The following is a 23,063-nucleotide window of genomic DNA, read 5'->3' as shown; positions in this document are numbered from 1 at the left end:
TTTAAAACCAAGGGTTGCTTCATGGTTTGAAAGCAAGTAATTTGAAGTGTGTTGTGAACACTGTTTGTACAACTCTGGGTTATAGCAGTGGCTGTAGATGAAGTGGAGCTAAAGAGTTAGAGAAAATAGAGCTTTGGTTGGCAACAACTAGTGGATTGGTTTGTGAACTAATGGCCAGTTACCAATCACAAAGGTTTTCTGCTTGCCAAGAATTGTATGATCGGTTGTCAGGCAGCTGAATATTGTGTAACAATGAATTAGATACAGAGAAGCTATTCAGACTACTACCAGCCTGATCCCTGCAGAAAAACCATTTTAAGCCTGAAGGATACCAGTTCACTTTTTACTCAGCAGTTGCTGTAAGCCATGACTTTTAGTCAGTAAGTTAGTTACCTTTTCTCAGTGAACAGCGAACTGTGCCACCTACAAACAGGTGGAGGCAACTGGCAGACGGAAGACTGAGAAGCAAAGGGACTAGAGTTTTAATTAGTAGAATTATATACCGAAGGTTCATAACTGTTTAACTGTAGTTTCAGTTGAATTACTTGAAATAAATAATAATTCTTGCTAAGTACAGAAGCCTGGTCCATGCTTTCTATCAACCTGGGTCTGAAAATCAGGTAAATTGGGCAACCTTTGCATTTTGTTTGCATAATCGAGTACCATTTTAGAACTTAACTTTATTTTGTCAGGTTGAACAGCATTTTTTGATATATATATTTAAGAGAAATAACCTAGAGCTATTTCATTCATTTAGCTGAAAATGGGTTTATCACAAAAAAGCATTTTTACTAAAAACATTCTAATGCACCATCTATGACTAAACTAATCTTAAAGAGCTGACAATAAGTTTAAAATACCATAAAAAAGCAACAATCAGTTTTAAGATGGAGGATAGTCAGTTTCTAAGTTAATTAAATACATTTTTCATACCTAAAATCTTTGAAAAGGTGCCCACTAATGCCCTTCTGTCTAAAACAAAATATTTTAACAGTCTTCATAAACATAAAGAATGTAAGAGCAGGGGTAGGCCATTCAGCCCTTCCAGCCTGCTACGTCATTCAATACGATTATGGCTGATCATCCAACTCAGTAACCCATTCCCACTTTCTCCCCATACCTTGTGATCCGTTCAACCCTAAGAATTCTATCTAATCCTTATGAAAAACATTTAATGTTTTGGCCTTAACTGCTTTCTGTGACAGAGAATTCGATAGGCTCTCCATGTTTAGTACTAAATGGCCTAACCCATACCCTTAGAATGTGACCCCTGGTTTTGCACTCATGAACATCCTTCCTGTGTTTACTGTGTCCAGTTTATAGGTTTCTATGACATCCCTCCTCATTCTTTTATTCTCCAGAGAACATAATCCTAACTGATCCAGTCACACTTCATACGTCAGTCCTGCCATCCCGGGAATTAGTCTGGTGAACATTTGTTGCACTCTGTCCATAGCCAGAACTATTTATGTATCTTTCCTCAGATAAGGAGACTGAAGCTGTGCACAATACTCCAGCTACGGAGATCAGCTTTTGAGCAAATTAAGTTGAAGAAAAAGCAACCAAGTCCAGTGGCAATTCTACTCCTATATCTTTGGACAAACAGTTAAGGATATGCAAATCACATGTGGCAATATAAAGAATATTCTGTAGCTAACTAAACAGCCAGAAATGTCACTATTATATAATGCTGAGGGACGTCTTTTTGGGCAGTCACTAAAATTAGAAACATCCTGTTGCTTTAGGTACAGTTGTCACGTAAGATATCCCTTCAGGTAGAAAAACAAGCAAAGCAATCAGCTTAACACATTATATATGTGTGCGCACACACAGAGAATATTTCTTAAATTAAGTATAAATGAGCACATGACCTGTGAAACCTTGCTGCAGGAAAGAGGAGACGACTTTGTACATAATTTAAAAATTGGAGAGGGGCATCTGTTCTTCGCACTCATGTGTAACATGGGGAATTTGAAATAGCTTAAAGTTAGATATGCAGAGAAGCTCAAACTTGCAGCATATGATGGGTTTTATCACTGAATATTGTGACGTCAGTTTATTGAAATAAAAATTCAGACACTACCTTGAGGCAGAAAACTAGCCTAATTTGTAAGGAAAGAGGGAAACAAGGAACTGTTTCACTGGCAGCTACTTAGAATTCTCTTGAATAAATAAAGGATTGTGGCCACTTCTGTCACAGGCAAAACAATACTTATTGGCAACTTTGAGAATCAGTAGAAGTTAGATCCCAACCTTTGAAATGGTTAAGAATGTATGGTGGAAATGAGAGATCAATAGCAAAGGAAAGTAAAGACTGTCCACTATGACAAGGCAAAAGTCAGGAGTGTGATGGAATACTCCCCGTTTGCCAGGATGAGTGCATCTCCAACAACACTCAAGAAGCTTGACACCATCCAGGATAAAGGAGCCCGCTTGATTGGCATTACATCCACAAATATGCAGTAACTCTATCACTGACATTTAACAGTAGTAGTGTATACCATCCACAAGATGCACTGCAGAAATTCACCAATGTTCCGTAGACACCATCTTCCAAACACCCAACTACTGCCAACTAGAAGACAAGGGTAGCAAGTACATTGGAACACCACCACCTGAAATTTTACCCGCCGGGTCACTCAACATCCTGACTTGGAAATATATTACTGTCACTGAGTCAAAATCTTGGAACTCCCTCCATAACATCATTGTGGATCTACCTACAGCATACAGACTACAGTTCACAAGGTAGCTCACCATCATTTTCTCATGGGCAACCACAGATATGTAATAAATGCTGCCATAGCCAGCAACGCCATGTCCTTCAAGTGAATAAAAGATTATATGAAGGCATAAAATGAGCATTTCATTGATTTCAATGGTTGGTAGGAGTGACAAAAGTTTTAAAACAGTTTCTCATCGCCTGAGGAAGCTGGGAACAGTACATCTCAGATGACAGACACCCACAGCACAGATAAAGGCTCTTCAGTTCATCAAACTTACATAGGTCATAAGCAATATTCGAATCCTATTTTCAGCACCTAGCCTTGTACGTCTTGGCATCTCAAGGGTACATCTAAACACTTCCTAAATGTCATGAGGATTTCTGCCTCTACCACTGTTTTGGGAGTGAGTTTCAGATTCCCACCACCCTTTGGGTTAAAATACACTTATCTTCACATCTTCTCTAAACTTCTTGCGCCTTACCTTAAATCTTTGCTTCCTGGTCATTTTTCCCTTCACCAAGGGAAAGGTTTCTTCCTGTCTACCTGATCTGTGCCCCTCATAATTTTATACATCTCAATTATGACCCCCCTCAGTCTCTGTTGCTTTAAAGAAAACAAACCCAGTCTAACCAATCTCTCTTCCTAACCCAAACTCTTCAGCCCAGGCAACATTCTGGTAAACATCATGGATGGCACGGTGAATGGGTTCGATTCGAGCCTCAGGTGACTGTCTATGTGGAGTTTGCACATTCACCCCATGTTTGCGTGGGTTTCTTCTGGGTGGTCTGGTTTCCTCCCACAATCCAAAGATGAGCAGGTTAGGTGAATTAGCCATGCTAAATTGCCCATAGTGTTCAGGAATGTGTAAGTTTGATGCATCAGTCAGTGGAAATGTAGAGTAATAGGGTAGGGGAATGGGTCTGGGTGGGTTACTCTTCAGAGGGTCATTGTGGACATGTTGGGCCAATGGGCCTGTTTCCACACTGTAGGGATTCTATGAAATTTGCTCTGCATCCCCTCCAGTGCAATCATTTCTCACTTATACTGTGAATTATAGAACTGTGCACAATACTCTCACTGTAGTTTAGCTCCAACATAACCTCCCTGGTCTTAAACTCTAAGCCTTAGCTAATAAAAGCAAGGATCCCATATGCCTTCTTAACCGCTTCATCTACCTATCCCAAAGGATGTGCACAGCAATCTGATCTTCAGTGCTTCCCAGGGAACGACTTTGATTTCAGGCTTATCATTGTCCTTTTCCAGAACAAACTGAAATCTAACAGGGTTAGTTTCACTGTCTGCAAAATGCTCTCTCCTGATACTTCAACCACATGCCCGATTTCATTACCTGAACTTAAGTCCAGGACCATCTTGAGGGCCTTCTATGCAATGGTTTAAAAAGCTCTCCTGAATACATTTTAAGAATTCTGGTCCCTCTGTACCTTCTACATTATGACTACCCTAGCTAATACTGGGGAAGTTGAAATCCCCTTCTATGATTACACTATTACTTTTACACTTGTCTGAAATTTGCCTCCATATCTGATCTTCTATTTCTCTAACTGTGAGGGAGCCTATAATACACGCAGCAATGTGCTGCTCCTTTTTAGTTTTTAATTCTACCAAGATAGCATCAGTTGTGAAGAACCTTCCAAGATGTCATCCCTCCTTACATAATTGATTCCCTGATTTATACTTACCTCTTTTGTCTCGCCTGAAGATCCAATATCCTAGAACAATCTTGACACTCTCTCAACCATGTCTCAGTGAAATAATTACATTACACCCCAAGTTTTCATTTATGTCCTCAACTCATCTGCCTTGTTGATCAGACTCCTTGCATTAAAATAAATACCATCCAGCCTTACCAAATTCCTTGTGCTTTAACTGACCTATAATTTATTTAACCTCTTGATTCACTCACTGTCACTTCTAATTTTGGTTATTCAACCTCACCTGCTGAACATTTTCTCTGGATCCCACTGCCGAGTTAGTTTAAATCCTTCCAATCAGCATCAGCAAACTTCCCTGCAAGGATCCTGGTCCCATTCTGGTTCAGGTGCAACCCACCCATCTTATACCTCAAAAAAAAATTGCAAACTTAATATATTACCTTGATTCAGGAAAGTGTCCTAGTATGTCTTAGCATGATATTCCTGGTCAACCTATTTCACAATTCACAACTTGTCCAATATCAAAGGGGAAGCAATGATGTAGTGGTAACATCACTGGACGAGTAATCCAGAACTCCAGGCCATTGTTCAGGGTACAGGGGTTCAAATCCCACCATAGTGGATGATGAAACTTGAATTTAAGAAATCTGGAATTAAAGCTAGTCTAATAGCAGAAAACAGTGAGGTCTACAGATGCTGGAAATCAGACTTGAGTGTGTTTTGCTGAAAAAGCACAGCAGGTCAGGCAGCATTGAGGAGCAGGAAAATCGATGTTTCGGGCCAGAACCCTTCAACAGGAATGAGGCTGGGAGCTTCGGAGGTAGAGAGATAAATGGGAGGGGAGTGGGGATGGAGAGAAGGTAGCCGAGAGTGCAATAGGTGGATGGAGGTGGGGGTAAAGGTGATAGGTTGGAGAGGAGGGTGGAGCGGATAGGTGGGAAGGAAGATTGACAGATGGGACAGGTCATTAGCGCGGTGCTGAGCTGGAAGTTTGGAACTGGGGTAAGGTGGGGGAGGCTCACTGAGATCAGGTGGCTCAATTTTTCCAGACAGGTGGCTCAGTTTTTCCATACAAGGTAGCCCCAGAGCTGGTGCATGAGTGCCTGCTATAATATCTGTTGAACCCCCACCCATACTACATCATCCTGTGATGCCTTCCTCCCTTTAGTTAGATCTTGAATTGGTGTTATGGTCATTGCAAAATCCTCCACAAAATTTTGACAGTAGTGAAATAGACCTTGAACACCCTGCAAATCCATGAATCAAGGCATCCTTTCTACTTAAGGCCAAATTTCTACTCTGGGGTGGATTTTGTTTATGTTGTGTTTCCAAGACTGGACTTGCTCTTCCCTAGCAGGCCTTTCTTCAAGCTTTTCTTAAAGCCTGTTATTCCTAGCAGCTCTATGATATGTAATCTGGTTCCTCTATGACCCCTGGTTGTATTAAAGCAATCATTTATTGCCTGTCTCTCGTTGTCTTTGGTAAGATGGGGATGAGTTGCCTTCTTGAACCTCTGCAGTTCATGTGCTGTAGGTACATACACAATGCCATTAGGGAGGGAATTCCAGGATTTTGAGCCAGCAACTGTGAAGGAATGATATATTTTGAAGTCAGGTTGGCAATGGCTTGGATGGGAACTTGCAGGTTGTGGTGATCCCAAGTTTCTACTGGCCTTGTCCTTCTAGATGGAAGTAGTCATGGGTTTGGAAGGTGCTAAGGATCTTTAGTGAATGTCTGCAGTGTATCTTGGAAAGAGTACACACTGCTGCTACTGAGTGTCGGTGTTGGAGAGAGTGGATACCGTGCCAATCATGTGGGATACTTTCCATTTTTTTGACCTATCAGAAGATTTTGTAAGTCTTGGGGGTTCTCCTCTGGGTTCTGCCCATCTTCCATTTTCTTAACAATCTATTTCTGGTGCTCTTCCATGATCCCTGTAGTACCCAGTGTCTACAGTACTCTTTGCTGCATTCATCTCTCCCAAACACATTGTTAAGATGTTCCTTCAGACTTCCACCTGCCCTGTGTGATCTTAGCTTCTCAACATGTGAAGCTTGGCTAATTTGTTCTGTTAAAGGATTCTTGGGGTTCAACCTATCTGCGCATCTTTGGCTTCCTGTCTCTATCCTGCCAACACAGTTCTGCATTCTTGACCAGCACCTCCTGTCCTCAGTCCTGTAGATTCCCTCTCTCCCATGTTGGTTTGGTGAGGCTAAGTGCCCTACGTATGGGTGGTAAGTTAGAAAGTATTGGCCTCCCTGCAATGCTTGTTCCGGTGATGTGGCCTGAGATCCTGCCAACTGTAACAATATTGCTGTGGTATGACCTAAAAAACTAGGAGACTCAAGGACAGCCGTTGATTAATTTTTCAAACATTCGCATGGAGAGCTAGCCTTGTCAAAGACTGAACTCTAAAACATTTGCAAGAATTCACTCCTTGTAACTACCTTTGTTCAGGTGGACATACTATCATTCAATTCTAACCTTGTCAACTTATACTCAAAATACTACATGCTAAGTAGATGTTGCTGGCATCAGTTACAAATTTCTTGTGTGCATGTAGAAAGACATTGTCCTCATTCATGCAAGTGTTATGAAGGTGTAGAGATGTATTATATCTTTAAGAGAGTTGAAGGACTTAGCAAGCACACAGAATGTTAGAGATTTTACATTGTAACATTTGATCCAGCAGCAAGCAGTCACTGGGTTGTTATGTGACAAAAAAACAAATGCAACTTTGGCCAATCAGTTTAAATTATGCCTCAAGATACTAAACTCCAATCAAGTTTGAATTTCGTATTTTGACAATATTAACACCAATGAGACAATGTGACCAGGACAAATTGAACAGTTGGAGAACTGCTAAAAGACCAAGAGATATAGGCTGTTAGTAAGAACTCTCTGAAATGTATCTGTCTGGAGAAGGAGTTTCATAAGAAAAAGATTGACATCGGCCTGGAGAGCAAATCTGCAGAGGAAGATACCAAGAGAAGATTCGACAGCTGGCTGGTTTTGAAATTTGAACTTTTCTATAAATCTTAATTGGGGGTTTTATAGGATTAGTATTGTAAGGAGGAAGGTAAAATATAGGTTCAGATTAATGAGTTGTAAATAGATGTTAGTTAATTATTCTCTGTTAGGCTTTTAAAAAGTTGTTAGTTTTTACTTTAAAAGTGACTTTTGGGATAGTTCTTTGCCTCTCTAATTTTAGCAGATTACAGCACGGGGCAAATCATTTCTGTATTGCAGGTTTAAATTAGCACAGGGTGTCTACCCTGTGTCATAACACAAAGCTTCCAATATCTTACTGATCATACTGTCTCGGCTGTCTCCTTGTTTCCATCATCCACTCCCTGTACTTGTCATTCTTTATCCTGTCTACAGTAAATTTGCTAATCTTCTGTTCCACACTTTTCTGCTGACATTACACTTCTAAAATACACTTCTAACCAAAATTTTTAACCCCATCAGCACTGTTGAGCTACCTTGCCACAAGATTTGGAAGATCTTGCAAAATATCATTTTTGATATTTCTCCTGTGCTTTGAGATGCCTGCTGTTGGTTGTCTGAGGTTCTGAATCAAGTACAAACACGGAGATTACTGCTGCCTGGGAAAACCGTGACCTTATTCTGGGAGATCCTGGTTCTCAAATACCTCTTTCCTCAATTGGCTGAAGGCTGAGCTGACACATTCCAGACAATCATGTGTTTTGTCAACCATGTCTGTCTTCATCAAGAAGCTGCTCCTAAGATATGGAAAATAGTCTCCACTTCACAAGATCTCACTGTTAATCTTAATTGATGATAAGAATTATTTTGCTGTGGGAGCAGGTAGGAAGAAAGCCTTAGTTTTCCTGCTGCTTTATAAAAGGGAATTTTCAAATATGCTTTGGAGAAGGAGTTGATCAGTGACCTGGAGCCCATTTTCTGAGTGTGTACAAACGTCATCAGTATATTGTCGCTCTATTTCTGAGCTCAGAATCATCTTAGCTTTGGACTGAAGGAGGTATAGGTTGAATGGATTTCTGTAGGTTCAGTAGACTAACTCCAATGTGAGTAACATACTGGAGGTAAAGTGCAGTATAGCAATGAAGAAGATGAGAAAATTGGGATATACCGTTGAGAGGGAGTCCTCAGCAATAACTCATATGAAATCTTACTATATCAGGAGGAACACTGACCACAAAAGCTCCTATAGATTGCTACTGACTATCCATCCTCTGTTGAAGCATCAGTACTCTTCCCATTGCAGAAGTACTAAGAACAGGAAGAGCACAGAACATTATATGGGTTGATGACATCACTAAAATGGCCTGGTAGCATCATGTTGGACAAAGCTGGTTGTGTTCTCAAGGACACAGCTGTTAGATTGGGCCTGTGCAGGTAGTGAGAGGGGAACACAAAGGGAAAAACCTACTTGATCCTGCCCTCATCAACCTACTTATTTCAGATATGTCTATGGCCTGTATTTCATAGGAAATGATATAAAAATAAGGAGATCTTGCTAAAACTGTACAAGACATGGTTAAACCACATCTAGAATATTGTGAGCAATTTTGGTTCCCTAATCTATAGACAGATATATCGACATTTGAGGCAATCCAGAAATGGCTCATCAGGTTGATCACAGGGACAGAGCAATTTTCTTGAGAAAGTTTGGCCCGTACTCATTAGAGTTCTGAAGAATGAGAGGCAACTTTGCAACTTTAATGAAACATACAAGATTCTTCAGGGACTTGACAGGGTAGATGTTGAGATGTTGCTTTCCATTGTGGGAAAGTCTAGAACCAGAAGGAATAATCTCAGAGAAAGCAATCACTTGATGAGGGCGGAAATAAGGAGGAATTTCATCTCTAAGAGGGTAGTGAATCTGAGGAATACTTTGTAGGTGGATGTAGAAAGAACCCGGGGAGATCAGCAGCTGGAAGAGTGAAAACACCAAAGACGACAAGAGGTTATGTGGTTTGAGATTAAATTAATGTAATGTTTAATAAGTGTGTTATTGGAATAGCATATTACTTAATATAATTGAGGTCAGATTGTAAGTAGTTAAAAGGGGGGCTTAGATTTGTGAATTTTTTTGCTTAACATTCACTATTAAAGTTAGGAAAACAAACTGTTTTCAATGTGAAGAGGGATCTTGGAGTCCATGTACATAGATCCCTGAAAGTTGCCACCCAGGTTGATAGTGCTGTTAGGAAGGCATACAGTGTGTTAGGTTTTATTGGTTAATGGATTGAGTTCCGGAGCCGTAATGTCATGCTGCAACTATACAAAACGCTAATGCGGCTGCATTTAGAATATTGTGTATAGTTCTGGTCGCCATATTTCGGGAAGGACGTGGAAGCATTGGAAAAGGTGCAGAGGAGATTTACCAGGATGTTGCCTGGTCTGGAGGGAAGTCTTATGAGGAAAGGCTGAGAGATTTGGGTCTGTTCTCATTGGAAAGAAGAACACTAAGAGGACATTTGATAGAGACATACAAGATGATCCGAGAATTAGATAAGGTAGACGGTGAAAGTCTTTTTCCTCGGATGATGATTTCAGCTTATACGTGGGGGCATAACTACAAATTGAGGGGTGATAGATTTAAGACAGATGTCAGGGGCCGGTTCTTTACTCAGGGAGTGGTAATGACGTGGAATGTCCTGCCTGCCAATGTAGATATCTCAGCCACATTAGGGAGATTTAAACAATCCTTGGATAAGCACGTGGATGATGATAGGATAGTGTAGGGGGATGAGCTAAGATTAGTTCACAGGTCAGCGCAACATTGAGGGCCGAAAGGCCTGGTCTGCACTGTACTGTTCGATGTTATTATTCTTTAAATAGTGGGATTTAGGAGTTCTCTGTCACTCACTTACACTTTAACAAATTATGAAGTAAGGTGAGCTTTTCTGGGTGTTTGGTTTTAATTAACAGAGGGTTTTGACCTCTGTGTCATAACACCACCTACATTTTTATCCAAATTACTGATATAAATTACAAACAACAGAGGTCCCAGCACTGTTCCTTGCAGAACACCACTTGTCACTGATCTCCAGCTGTATCTAGCTTACCAACTCACCATGGTTCGCTTGTGACTTAATCTTCTTGACCAGCTATGAAAAACATTGTCAAATGCTTTAATAAAATCCATGTAGACAACATCCACTGCCCTACATTCATCAGTCATTTTTGTTACTTCCTCAAAAAAAGTTGTGAGATTAGATCTCTCCTGTATAAAGCCATGCTGACTATTCCAGTAAGTCTATGCCTTTCCAAATGTGAGAAGATCCTGTCCCTAAGAATCTTCTCCAACAATTTTAGTACATGGATGTAAGGCCTATGGTTTCCAGGATTATCTATGTTGCTCTCATTTACCGAAGAAACAATATTGGCTGTTCTCCAGTCTTCTGGGACCTCAGCTGGGGCTCAGGCCCAGGCCACTTACTTTAATGTTTTTCAAGACACCCTCACCTACTCCTTCTTAATACCCTAGAATATCAACATAACCCTCCCTATTCTTACCATCTTCTATGTTCATTTCCTTGATGAATACCAATGCAAAGTATTCATTAAGGATTTCACACACTTCCTCTGGCTCCAAGCATAAACTCGCTCCTTTACCCTTGCTTGGACCTACCCCTCTCCTAGCTATTTTCTTGCTCTTAATATATATAAAACGCCTTTGGGTTCTCCTTAATCCTACTTGCTAAGAATTTTTCATGGCTCCTCCAGCCCTCCTAATTCCTTTCGCTCGCTTAATCTTCTCAAGGACCTTGTTTAATTTTAGTTTCCTAAGCATTACATATACATCTTTTGCTTTTTGACTAAACTGTGAATATATCTTGTCATCGAGGGTTCCCAAATCTTGCCATTCTTATCTTTCATCTTCACAGAGACTCACTGGTCCTGAACTGACCTTTGAAAGACTCCCACATGTCAAACCCTCAAATAGCCATCTCCCAGTCTAATTTCACCAATTCCTTCTTAATACTTTTGTAAGTGGCCTTTCCCCAGTTTAGCCCTTTCACACAAGGACATGTCTTATCTTTATCCATTAGTATCTCAAAACTTAAGAAATTAAGATCACTGTTCTCAAAATGGTCCCCTGCTGAAACTTCAATCAACTGGCTAGGCTCATTCCTCAGTACAAGATAACACAATCACAGCAGAGTTCAAACTCTCCTGATCATACCCTGATTAATACCAAATCAGATGCCTTATCAATTAGGTCACATGGCTATTTAAACCTTTTATATATCTAAAAAAAGGGCAATCTATTAGCTAGATTACTCGAATATTCATCTTTTACTGACTTTAATGCTTTTTTAATTGTCCTATGCAGATTTTTAAAGGTTTCCCACTAATCTTCACTACACATTGTATGCTTTTTCTTTTGTTTTTATACAGTCCCTGATTTTCCACATTCTCCCTTTACTGGATCAGTGGTGCTGGAAGAGCACAGCAGTTTAGGCAGCATCCAAAGTGCACCGAAATCGACGTTTCGGGCAAAAGCCCTTCATTAGGAATAAAGGCAGTGAGCCTGAAGTGTGGAGAGATAAGCTAGAGGAGGGTGGGGGTGGGGAGAAAGTAGCATAGAGTACAATAGGTGATTGGGGGAGGGGATGAAGGTGATAGGTCAGGGAGGAGAGGGTGGAGTGGATAGGTGGAAAAGGAGCTAGGCAGGTAGGACAAGTCATGGGGACACTGCTGAGCTGGAACTTTGGAACTAGGGTGAAGTGGGGCAAGGGGAAATGTATGCCCTGGAGTTGAAGTGTTCTGAGGCGATAGATGAGGCATTCTTCCTCCAGGCGTCTGGTGGTGGGGGAGCAGCGGTGAAGGAGGCCCAGGACCTCCATGTTCTCGGCAGAGTGGGAGGGGGAGTTGAAATGTTGGGCCACAGGGCGGTGTGGTTGATTGGTGCGGGTGTCCCGGAGATGTTCCCTAAAGCGCTCTGCTAGGAGGCGCCCAGTCTCCCCAATGTAGAGGAGACCGCATCGGGAGCAACGGATACAATAAATGGTATTAGTGGATGTGCAGGTAAAACTTTGATGGATGTGGAAGGCTCCTTTAGGGCCTTGGATGGAGGTGAGGGAGGAGGTGTGGGCACAGGGTTTACAGCTGCCAGATGAAGTGGTGGAGGCTGGTACAATTGCAACATTTAAGAGGCATTTGGATGAGTATATGAACAGGAAGGGTTTGGAGGGATATGGGCTGGGTGCTGGTAGGTGGGACTAGATTGGGTTTGGAAACCTGGTCGGCAGGGAAGGGTTGGACCGAAGGGTCTGTTTCCATGCTGTACATCTCTATGACTCCATAATCACTTCCAATCAAAAGCAAGAACAGAACTTGCTGGAAAAACTCAGCAGGTCTGGCAGCATCTGTGGAGGGAAAGCAGAGTTAATGTTTTGGATCCAGTGACTCTTCTTCAGAACTGATGGTCCCAGGGAAAAGGGTGGTATTTATGGAGAAAGTGGGGTGGGGGTAGGGGAAGGAGTAATCGATAGGTGGACATAGAGCCCAAAGAGAGGGGAAGAAGAGTTGAACCCACAAATGAGTGAGTAAAAGTCAGCCTTGGAGAATGAACAGCTGCTGAATCAACTCTGGCCAGTTCCTCCCTCTCATGCCTTTTTAGTTATCTGAAATAAACCCCACAGAGGCCAATATCCCATCAAGTCACTGTTTATTTACACATGGAAATTCCTTGATATTGATGTAGCTCCCTCAAAGCCAGCTCTCAGAGTGACAGAATGTCTTGATACTTTTTATCTGTCAGTCAGGGCTCCCTGATTGGACCAGATTAACAGCCCCAATCTGCGAACTCATATTCTATGAGGTCCACCTGACTGACCTCGTTACAATCACTACATTCCCTTTACTCAATTATAATACAGTTATTTCTGATTCATGCTTCTACCTCTCAAATAACAGGTGAAGCCCAGCATATTATGGTCACTGCCCCTAGGAGTTGATTCATCTTCAGCTCCCTAATCAAGTCTGCCTCATTACAGATCACATAACCCCAGAATTGACTGTTCCCTAGTGGGCTCTACCACAAGCTGCTGTTGTTGAAGCAGCAAAAAAAAAGCATCTCATAGACATTCCACAAATTCTTTTTCTTGGGTCCCAATACCAACCTGATTTTCCCAGTCCACCTGCATGTTGAAGTCCCCCATGATTACTATAATACATGTAGTACCCTGTAGTGCATTTTTTTCCACACCTTTTCTATCTTCTCATTTATTTTCTGCCCCTACTACCAGAAAGCCTGTACATGACTCGCGTCAGGGTCTTTTTTCCTTTCAGTTCCTTAGTTCCACTGACGCAGATTCTTCACTTCCTGACTCTATATCACTTCTTGCTATCAATTTGATTTAATTTTATATTAACAAGACAACCTAACTTCCACCCTCTCCCACCCCTCCATTCCGCCCACCTACCTGTCCTTTTGATAGGATGTGTATCCTTGGATGTTTAGCTCCCAGACCTGATCTCCTTACAGCCATGTCTCTGTGATATCCACATCATACCCGCCAATTTCAATCTGTGCTACAAACTCAGTTATCTTGTTTGACATACAGAGGAAACTCAATTATGCAAAGGACACGGGCGGAGAGTATTTCATTTGGTTAATTGAATGCCGAATAATCAATGCCGGATAACATAGCGATCTTATTTGGATGATCTGAAGTTCAGGTAATCGATTGCCAGATAATCATGGTTCCTCTGTACAGTTTGCATTTAAGTACAACACCATCGGCCCTGCATTGACTGCCCCCTTGCCATAGTTGTCCTTTATCTGCTGTAACTGAAGTTAGATTCCTGATTCTTTCAAAACGCTCTGTCCTATTACTTGTTCTAAAAACTTCAACAATCTGGGCCTTCCCCCTCTACCAATTTAACTAGTTTAAATTGATGGCAACCCTCAATTTATCTTCATTTGCGTCATAAGTTATTCTATTTTGTTCCAAATGCTTCATTCATATTAAAATACAAAGCCTATTATTAGATTTCTCAACACTTTAATGCTTGATACAATACGACATTCACATATTCTGTTACTTCCTTTCATTTTCTGGTAGCATCAACCTCATCACCAATCCTATTTTCTACTTTATCTTTGAATTTTTCATTTTCCATGCGACTGAACCCAACCCCTACTGTTTAGTTTAAAGTCTTCTGAGATGTAGCTCTAATGACATGTCCTACAGGCATCTATAAGACATTGTGGGCCATTAGCAACAACAGAATTATATTTCACTATAACTTGTACTGTCAGACCCAACAAATCTTTCATTCTACCATTACTAACAAGACAGGGCACCAACCTTGGCTTAAGAAGCAGTGCAGAACTACATGTCAGTAATAGCACTTGGAGCAAATGAAGATGAAGACTATTATAACATTTTTGTACACAATGGATGCAGTATGCTATCGGCAGAGCTAAGTCACTGCACAGTCAACAAATCAGATCAAAGCTCTACAGTCCTGCCACAGCTGGTCATGAATAATTGTGGACAACTAGTGGGAGGAGGACACCACACAACACCTGCATTCTACATAGGATAGAGAGCTGCATAAGTACAAAAGAAAATGTTGAAGCATTTTACAAACACCTACAGCCAGAAACACCAATCCATCCCCTTGACTCCCATATCAAAGTTGTCCTTTTCTAGCCAATTTGATTTCCTTTATATGAAATAAAGAATGAGGCACTACATTATCTAGTTGTGCTGTTAAAGACTTGTGCTCTGGAACGAGGTGTGCTCCAGCTTTTAAATGACAAAGTGAAAAAATACCCAGGTATATTCCCCAAACAATTCAGGTCAAATCCAACTACCAATCCATCAGTCAACCTCAATCATCAAGTGTTGCACACAGTGACATCAAGGGATAGTTGCTCAATGATAACCTACTTGCGCAGCCTTGATCCAAACTAGAAAAAAAGGGGAATGAATTCCAGAGATAAGTTCACAGTGGCCACCCTGTGCAGTACGTGACTGAGTGATATCAAGGGATCCAAATAAAATCAAATTCAATGTGCATCAAAGGGAAAACTTGTACTTAGCATAAAAAAAAATGACTTTGGTGGTCGGAAGCCAATTAGGTCAATTCCAGAAAACGGATATGCAGAAGCTCCTCAGGGTAATGTCATAAACCTATCATCCTTAGTCACTTCATTGATCAACTTCCCTTCAGCATTAGTCAGAAGTGGAGATATTAGCTGATGGCTACACAATATTCAGTTCCATTCACGAGTCCTCAGATATGAATACATTCCTGGATGCAGCAAGACCTAGACAACATTCTGGCTTGGGCTGATAAATGGAAAGCTACATGCCAGACAATGATCACCTCTAACAAGGGAGAATCTAATCAGCCTGAGATTCAACATCACTGAAGCCCTTCACCATGACAGAGACATACAGTCACCCACCTGATGATCACCATTGACAGGGAACATAATTGGATTAATCACATAAATACTGTAGTTAAAAGAGGTCATGGGCTGGGAATTCCAAGGTAGTGATTTGACGCTTGATTTCTCAAACCCTTTCCCCCAACTACAAGGAAAATGTCAGGGATATAATGGAGTATTCCGCACTTGCTTGGATGAGTGTCATTCCAAAAACAGCAAAGAAACTGAACACCATGCAGGACAAACAAACTTATTCAACTGGCACTCCATTCATCACTAAATGCATACAATGTCCCTGGTATATCTTGTAAAAAGTGTATACCCTATACAAGATGTATTGCAACAACTGGCCAAAACATTTCCAACATCACCTTCCAAACCCCAATTCTATCACCTGGAAGGTTAAGGCACATGGCAACACAACCATGTGCAGATTCCTCTCGAAGTTACATACCATCTTGATTTGGAATATATTGTTGTTCGTTCTTCATCAGCGGGTTGAAATACTAGAGCTCACTATCAAATAATAGTCGGAGTACTTACATCAAAGGACCTGCAGTGGTCCAAGGTGGTGCTTCAAAGACATCTTACAGTCATAGAGAGGTGGAGCATGGAAACTGATCCTTTGGTCGAACTCATCCATGCAGACCAGAAATCCTAAATTAATCTAGTCCCACTTGCCAGCACTTGGCCCATATCCCTTTAAAACTCTTCCTTCATTTACCCATCCGGTTGCCTTTTTAAATGTCATAATTGTATCGGCCTCCACCACTTCCTCCGGGCAGCTCATTCCATACACTCACCACCTTCTACGTGAAAAAGTTGCCCTTTAGGTCATTTTTAAATCTTTCTCCTCTCATCTTTAACCTATATCCTATTGTTTTGGACTCCTTGACCCTAGGGGAAAGATCTTGTCAATTTCCCCTATCCATTCAACTCATGATTTTGTAAACTTCTATGTGGTCACCCTTCAGCCTCTGACACTCCAGGGAAAACAGCCTCAGCCAATTCAGCCTCTCCATATAGCTCAAACTGTCCAACCCTTCAGATAGGAGGGAGACTAAAATTGCATGCAATATTCCAAAAGTGACCTAATCAATGTCCTGTACAGTTGCAACATGACCTCCCAACTCCTATACTCTGACTAATAAAGGAAAGCATACAAATGCCTTCTTCACCATCTTATCTACCTGCGACTCTACTTTTAAGGAACTATGGACCTGCACTCCAAGATCGCTGGGTTCAGGACCTTACCATTAAGCGTATAAGTCCTGCTCTGATTTGCCTTTCCAAAATGCAGCACCTCTCATTTATCTAAACTAAACTCCATCTGCCACTCCTCAGCCTATTGGCCTATCTGATCAAGATCCTGTTTTAATCTGAGGTAACCTTCTTCACTGTCCACTACACCTCCAATTTTGGTGTCATCTGCAAATTTACTAACTGTACCTCCTACGTTCATGTCCAAATCATTTCTATAAATGATGAAAAGTAGTGGACCCAGCACCGATCCTCGTGGCACATCACTAATCACAGGCCTGTAGTTTGAAAAACAACCCTCCACCACCACCCTCTGTCTTCTACCCTTGAGCCAGTTCTATATCCAAATGACTAATTCTCCCTGTATTCCATGAGATCTAACCTTGCTAACCAGTCTCCCATGGGGAACCTTGTCAAATGCCTTACTGAAGTCCATATAGATCATGTCCACTGCTCTGCCCTCATCAATCCTCTTTGTTACTTCTTCAAAAAAACTCAATCAAGTTAGTGAGACATGAATTCCCATGCACAAAGCCATGTTGACTATCCCTCATCAGTCCTTGCCTTTCTAAATACATGTAAATCCTATCGCTCAGGATTCCCTCCAATAACTTGCCCACCAACGATGTCTGGTTCATCGGTCTATAGAGCCCTGGCTTTCCCTTACCATCTTTCTTCAATAGTGGTATCACGCTAGCCAACCCCCCCAGTCTTCCAACACCTCACCTGCACTATACCTCAGCAAAGCGCCCAGCAATCACATACCTAGCTGCCCACAGAGTTCTAGGGTATACCTGATCAGGTCCTGGAGATTTATCCACCATTATTATTTTAAGATATCCAGCACCTCCTCCTCTGTAATATGGACTTTATTCAAGATGCCATCGTCTATTTCCCTACATTCTGTATCTTCCATGTCCTTCTCCACAGTCAACACTGCTGCAAAATACTCCTCTAGTATCTCCTCCATCTCCTGTGGTTCCACACATAGGCCACCTTGCGGATCTTTGAAGGTCTCTAATCTCGCCCTAGTTGCCCTTAATGTATTTATAAAGTCCCTTTGGATTCTCCTTAACCCTTTTTGCTCCACTTCTCTCTTATGTATACTCCTACTGCCTTCTAGAGATTCTCTGTCTTCTAGAGATTCACTCAATCTCTGCTAGCTATACTTGACATATGCTTCCTTCTTTTTCTTGACCAAAACCTCAACTTCTCTAGTTATCCAGCAATCCCCCCACCTACTAGCCTTGCCTTTCACCTTAACAGGATTGTACCTGTATTAAAAGATAATCAAAACCTGTCAGCCTTGTTCACAATATACTCATCCCACGAATGATTAAAAAATCAAATAAATGTTGTACATCCGACATAACAACATTTGCAATGTATTATGGTTGCAGAAAGTATTACGGTTGCAGAAAGGACATTTGAGGACAGTATTAAGGTTGCAGAGAGGATGTTTCAGGACTCATCTACTGAGCTAGTAATAGCTGAGATTAGAAACAGGAAAGAAGAGGTTATCTGTTTGAAGTTTTCTACTGGCTCTGACTACTTCAAGAGATGTAGAGGATGGGAGAGCAAAGATAATCCTCGAATGGAGCGAGAGTGATAGGGTAGTTGTTATGGGGCTTTAACTTTCCAAATATTGACTGGGAATACAATACTTCAAGTACTTTAGATTGATCAGTTTTTGTCCAATGTGTGCAGGAAGGTTTCCTGACACAGTATGTAGACAGGCCAACAAGGGGTGAAGCCACATTAGATTTGGTACTGGGTAATGAACCCAGCCAGGTGTTAGATTTGGAGGTAGGTGAGCACTTTGGTGATAGTGACCACAATTCGGTTATTTTTACTTCAGTGATGGAGAGGGATAGGTATGCAAATCAGGACAAGAGTTATAGCTGGGGGAAAGGTAATTATGATGCGATTAGGCAAGATTTAGGATACATAGGATCAAGGACCAGCTACTGTGGGTCCTTGATAAGTATGTACTGGTCAGGCAGGGAGGAAGGTGTCGAGTGTGGGTGTCGTGGTTTTCTAAAGAAGTTGAATCTCTTGTCAAGAGGAAGAAGAAGGCTTATGTTAGGATGAGATGTGAAGGCTCAGTTACGACACTTGAGAGTCACAAGTTAGCCAGGAAAGACCGAAAAAGAGCACTAAGAGCCAGGAGGAGACATGAGAAGTCATTGGCGGAAAGGATTAAGGAAAACCCTAAGGCTTTCTAAACGTATATCAGGAATAAAAGAATGATTACAGTAAGATTAGGGCCAATCAAGATAGTAGTGGGAAGTTGTGTTTGGAGTCAGCAGACTTAGGGGAAGCGCTAAATGAATATTTTTCATCAGTATTCACACTAGAAAAAGACAACGTGGCCAAGGAAGATACTGAGATACAGGCTACTAGACTAGATGGGATTGAGGTTCACAAGGAGGAGGTGTTAGCAATTCTGGAAAATATGAAAATAGATAAGCCCCCAGGGCCAGATGGGATTTATCCTAGGATTCTCTGGGAAGCCAGGGAGGAGATTGCTGAGTTTTTGGCTTTGATCTTTATGTCGTCATTGTCTATAGGAATAGTACCAGAAGACTGGAGGATAACAAATGTTGTTTCCTTGTTCAAGGGGAGTAGAGACAACCCTGGAAATTATAGACCAGTGAGCCTTTCTTTGGTTGTGGGTAAAGTGTTGGAAAGGATTAGAACAGATAGGATTTATAATCATCAAGAAAGGATAAGTTGATTAAGGATAGTCAACATGGTGTTGTGAAGGGTGGGCCATGCCTCACAAACCTTACTGAGTTCTTTGAGAAGGTAACCAAACAGGTGGATGAGGGTAAAGCAGTTTATGTGGTGTATATGGATTTCAGTAAGGCGTTTGGTAAAGTTCCCCATGGTAGGCTATTGCACAAAATATGAAGGCATGGGATTGAGGGTTATTTACCGGTTTGGATCAGAAATTGGCTAGTTGAAAGAAGTCAGAGGGTGGTGGTTGGTGGGAAATGTTCATCCTGGAGGTCAGTCACTACTGGTGTATCACAAAGATCTATTTTGGATCCACTGTCATTTGTCATTTTTATAAATGACCCGAATGAAGGCATAGAAGGGTGAGTTAGTATATTTGTGGATGACACTAAGGTTGGTAGACTTGTGGATAGTGACAAAGGATGTTGTAGGTTACAGAGGGACATAGATAAGCCCCAACACCACCCCATCACCCCCTGCCCGCCCCTACCCCCAAACCCCGTACAACACCGCCCCCGCTCGCCCCCAACATTGCCCCCGCCCAGCCCCAACTCCGCCCCGCCTGCCCCAACATTGTTCCCTGCCCAGCCCCAACAACGTCCCCCCGCCCACCCCCACCCCAAATCCAATACAACACCACCCTGTCCGCCCCCAACATCGCCCCCCCGTCCAGCCCCTACACCACCCCATCACCTCCTGCCCGCCCCCACTCCCAAACCCAGTATACCACCCTCCACCCACCCCCAACATCGCCCCTGCCCGCTACCAACATTGCCCCCCACCTGCCCCCAACATTAGCCCCCCACCGCCCCATCCCCAAATGCTGTACAACACTGGCCCCACCCGCCCCCACCCCAAACACCGTACACACCACCCCCGCCCAGCCCCAACATCGCTCCCCACCTGCCCATAACATCGCCCCCCCAACCAGCCCCAACATCACCCCCCGCCCACCCCCATCCCCAAACCCCGTATAACGCCCGCCCGCTCCCAACATCAGCCCCACCCCCAAACCTCGTACAACAATGCCCCTGCCCGCCCCCAACATTGCGCCCCCCAGCCGCAACAACACCCCTGTCTGCCCCAACATCGCACCCCGCCCAGCCCCATCACCCCCACCCGTCCCCACTCCCAAACCCCGTACAACACCGTCCCCCGCCCGCCCCAACATCGCCCCCTGCCCGCTACCAACATTGCCCTCTGCCTGTCCCCAACATCACCCCCCACCCGCCCTCCCCCCCCACAAACCCTGTACAACAACGCCCCCGCCCGCCTGGCCCCGCTTGCCCCAGCCCCAAACCCTGTAGAACAATGCCCCCACCCACCCCAACATCGCCCCTGCCTGCCTCAACACCACCCCCGCTCACCCCCAACATCGCCCCCTGCCCAGCCCCAACACTGCCGCCCCCTGCTCCCAATATCGCCCCCTGCCTGTTCCCAACATCGTCCCCCCCGCCCGACCCCAAAATCGCCCCCTGCCCAACCCCAACTCCCCCCCCGCCAACCCATAACATCACCCCCCCCGCCAACCCGTAACATCACCCACGCCCGCCCCCAACACTGCCCCCACTTCCAAACCCCGTACAACACCGGTCCCCTGCCTGCCCCCAATACAGCACACCGCTTGCCCCCAACACTGCCTCCAGCCTGCCCCCGCCTCAAACCCTGTACAACATTGCCCCAAGCCCTCCCCCAATACCGTTTCCCCATCCACTCCCGACTCCGCCTCTCCTGGCCGGATAATTCGATTTTCGGATAACTGGTATTCGGATAATTGAGGTTCCTCTGTACATAGATCCCTAAAAGTTGCCACCCAGGTTGATTGGGTTGTTAAGAAGGCATACGGCGTGATAGCCATAGAGGGACTAAGTTTCGAAACCATGAGGTCTTGCTGCAGCTGTACAAAACTCTGATGCAGCCACACTTGGGATATTGTGTACTGTTCTAGTCATTGCATGATAGGAAGGATGTGGAAGCTTTGGAAAGGTTCAGAGGAGATGTACTCGGATGTTGCCTGGTATGCAGGGAAAGTCCTACGAGGAAAGGTTGAGGGACTTGAGGCTGTTTTCATTCGAGAGAAGAAGGTTGAAAGGTGACTTAATTGAAACATTTAAGATAATCAGAGGGTTAGATAGGTGGAGAGTGAGAGCCTTTTTCCTCGGATGGCCATGGCTAGCACGAGGGGACATAGCTTTCAATTGAGGGGTGATAGTCAGATGTCAGAGGTAGTTTCTTTACTCAGAGAGTAGTAGAGGTGTGGAATGCACTATCTGCAACAGTCGTAGACTCACCAACATTAAGGGCATTTAAATGGTCATTGGATTGGAATATGGACATGGAATAGTGTAGGTTAGCTAGGCTTCAGATTGGTTTCACAGGTTGGTGCAACATTGAAGGCTGAAGGGCTTGTACTGTGTTGTATTGTTCTATGTTTCTTATTGGCTGTGAATCACTTTAAGATAAACTGAGGTTTGAGAGTGCCATATAATTTTTCTGTTTTTTCATTGCTAGCTCAAGTTCAATTACCTTTCCTGTTGCACACTCAGGTTAGACCTTGAACTCTGCTTTTACCCCGTATGAATGTGAATTGCCACAATTAGCCGTGTCTGAAATATTTTCAATTTGTACGTTTACCTTTCCATTCTACTGCCAACACTTTCATCAATGCCTTTATTACTGATTTCTCAAATTATTTAATGCAAAACTCTCTCACACCCATACAGCCACTGTCAAGCATCATTGGGCTCCCTGTCCGTTAGCATTTTCAGATCTTCATCTTCAAAGACCGAATGTCTCATAGCACCTGATTTCAGTGATCTTTTGCTGTAGATTAGATTAGACTTACAGTGTGGAAACAGGCCCTTCGGCCCAACAAGTCCACACCGACCCGCCGAAGCGCAACCCACCCATACCCCTACATTTACACCTTACCTAACACTACGGGCAATTTTTAGCATGGCCAATTCACCTGACCCGCACATCTTTGTGACTGTGGGAGGAAACCGGAGCACCCGGAGGAAACCCACGCAGACACGGGGAGAACGTGCAAACTCCACACAGTCAGTCGCCTGAGTCGGGAATTGAACCCGGGTCTACAGGCGCTGTGAGGCAGCAGTGCTAACCACTGTGCCACCGTGCCGCCCACTGTAGTTTCCCTCTAACTCCAAACTGCTGTTTATGCTTTCTTCCATGATTTTAGATCTGAACATTCAGTTACTATATCCATGCATTTTGAAATTATGCATTGCTTCAATAATAATA

At 43.1% G+C, this 23,063-nt stretch overlaps 1 protein-coding gene across 2 annotated transcripts in view; it reads right to left on the bottom strand.

Annotated features, from left to right (window-relative positions):
- Positions 1-23,063, bottom strand: part of LOC132819047 (E3 ubiquitin-protein ligase RNF180-like) — a 139,121-nt gene that overhangs the window by 6,630 nt on the left and 109,428 nt on the right. The window lies entirely within an intron of this gene.

This window comes from Hemiscyllium ocellatum, chromosome 1 (assembly GCF_020745735.1).
Source record: "Hemiscyllium ocellatum isolate sHemOce1 chromosome 1, sHemOce1.pat.X.cur, whole genome shotgun sequence".
NCBI lineage: Eukaryota > Metazoa > Chordata > Chondrichthyes > Orectolobiformes > Hemiscylliidae > Hemiscyllium > Hemiscyllium ocellatum.
The sequence above is the reverse complement of the archived record's forward strand: the minus strand, read 5'-3'. Positions and strand labels throughout refer to the sequence as shown.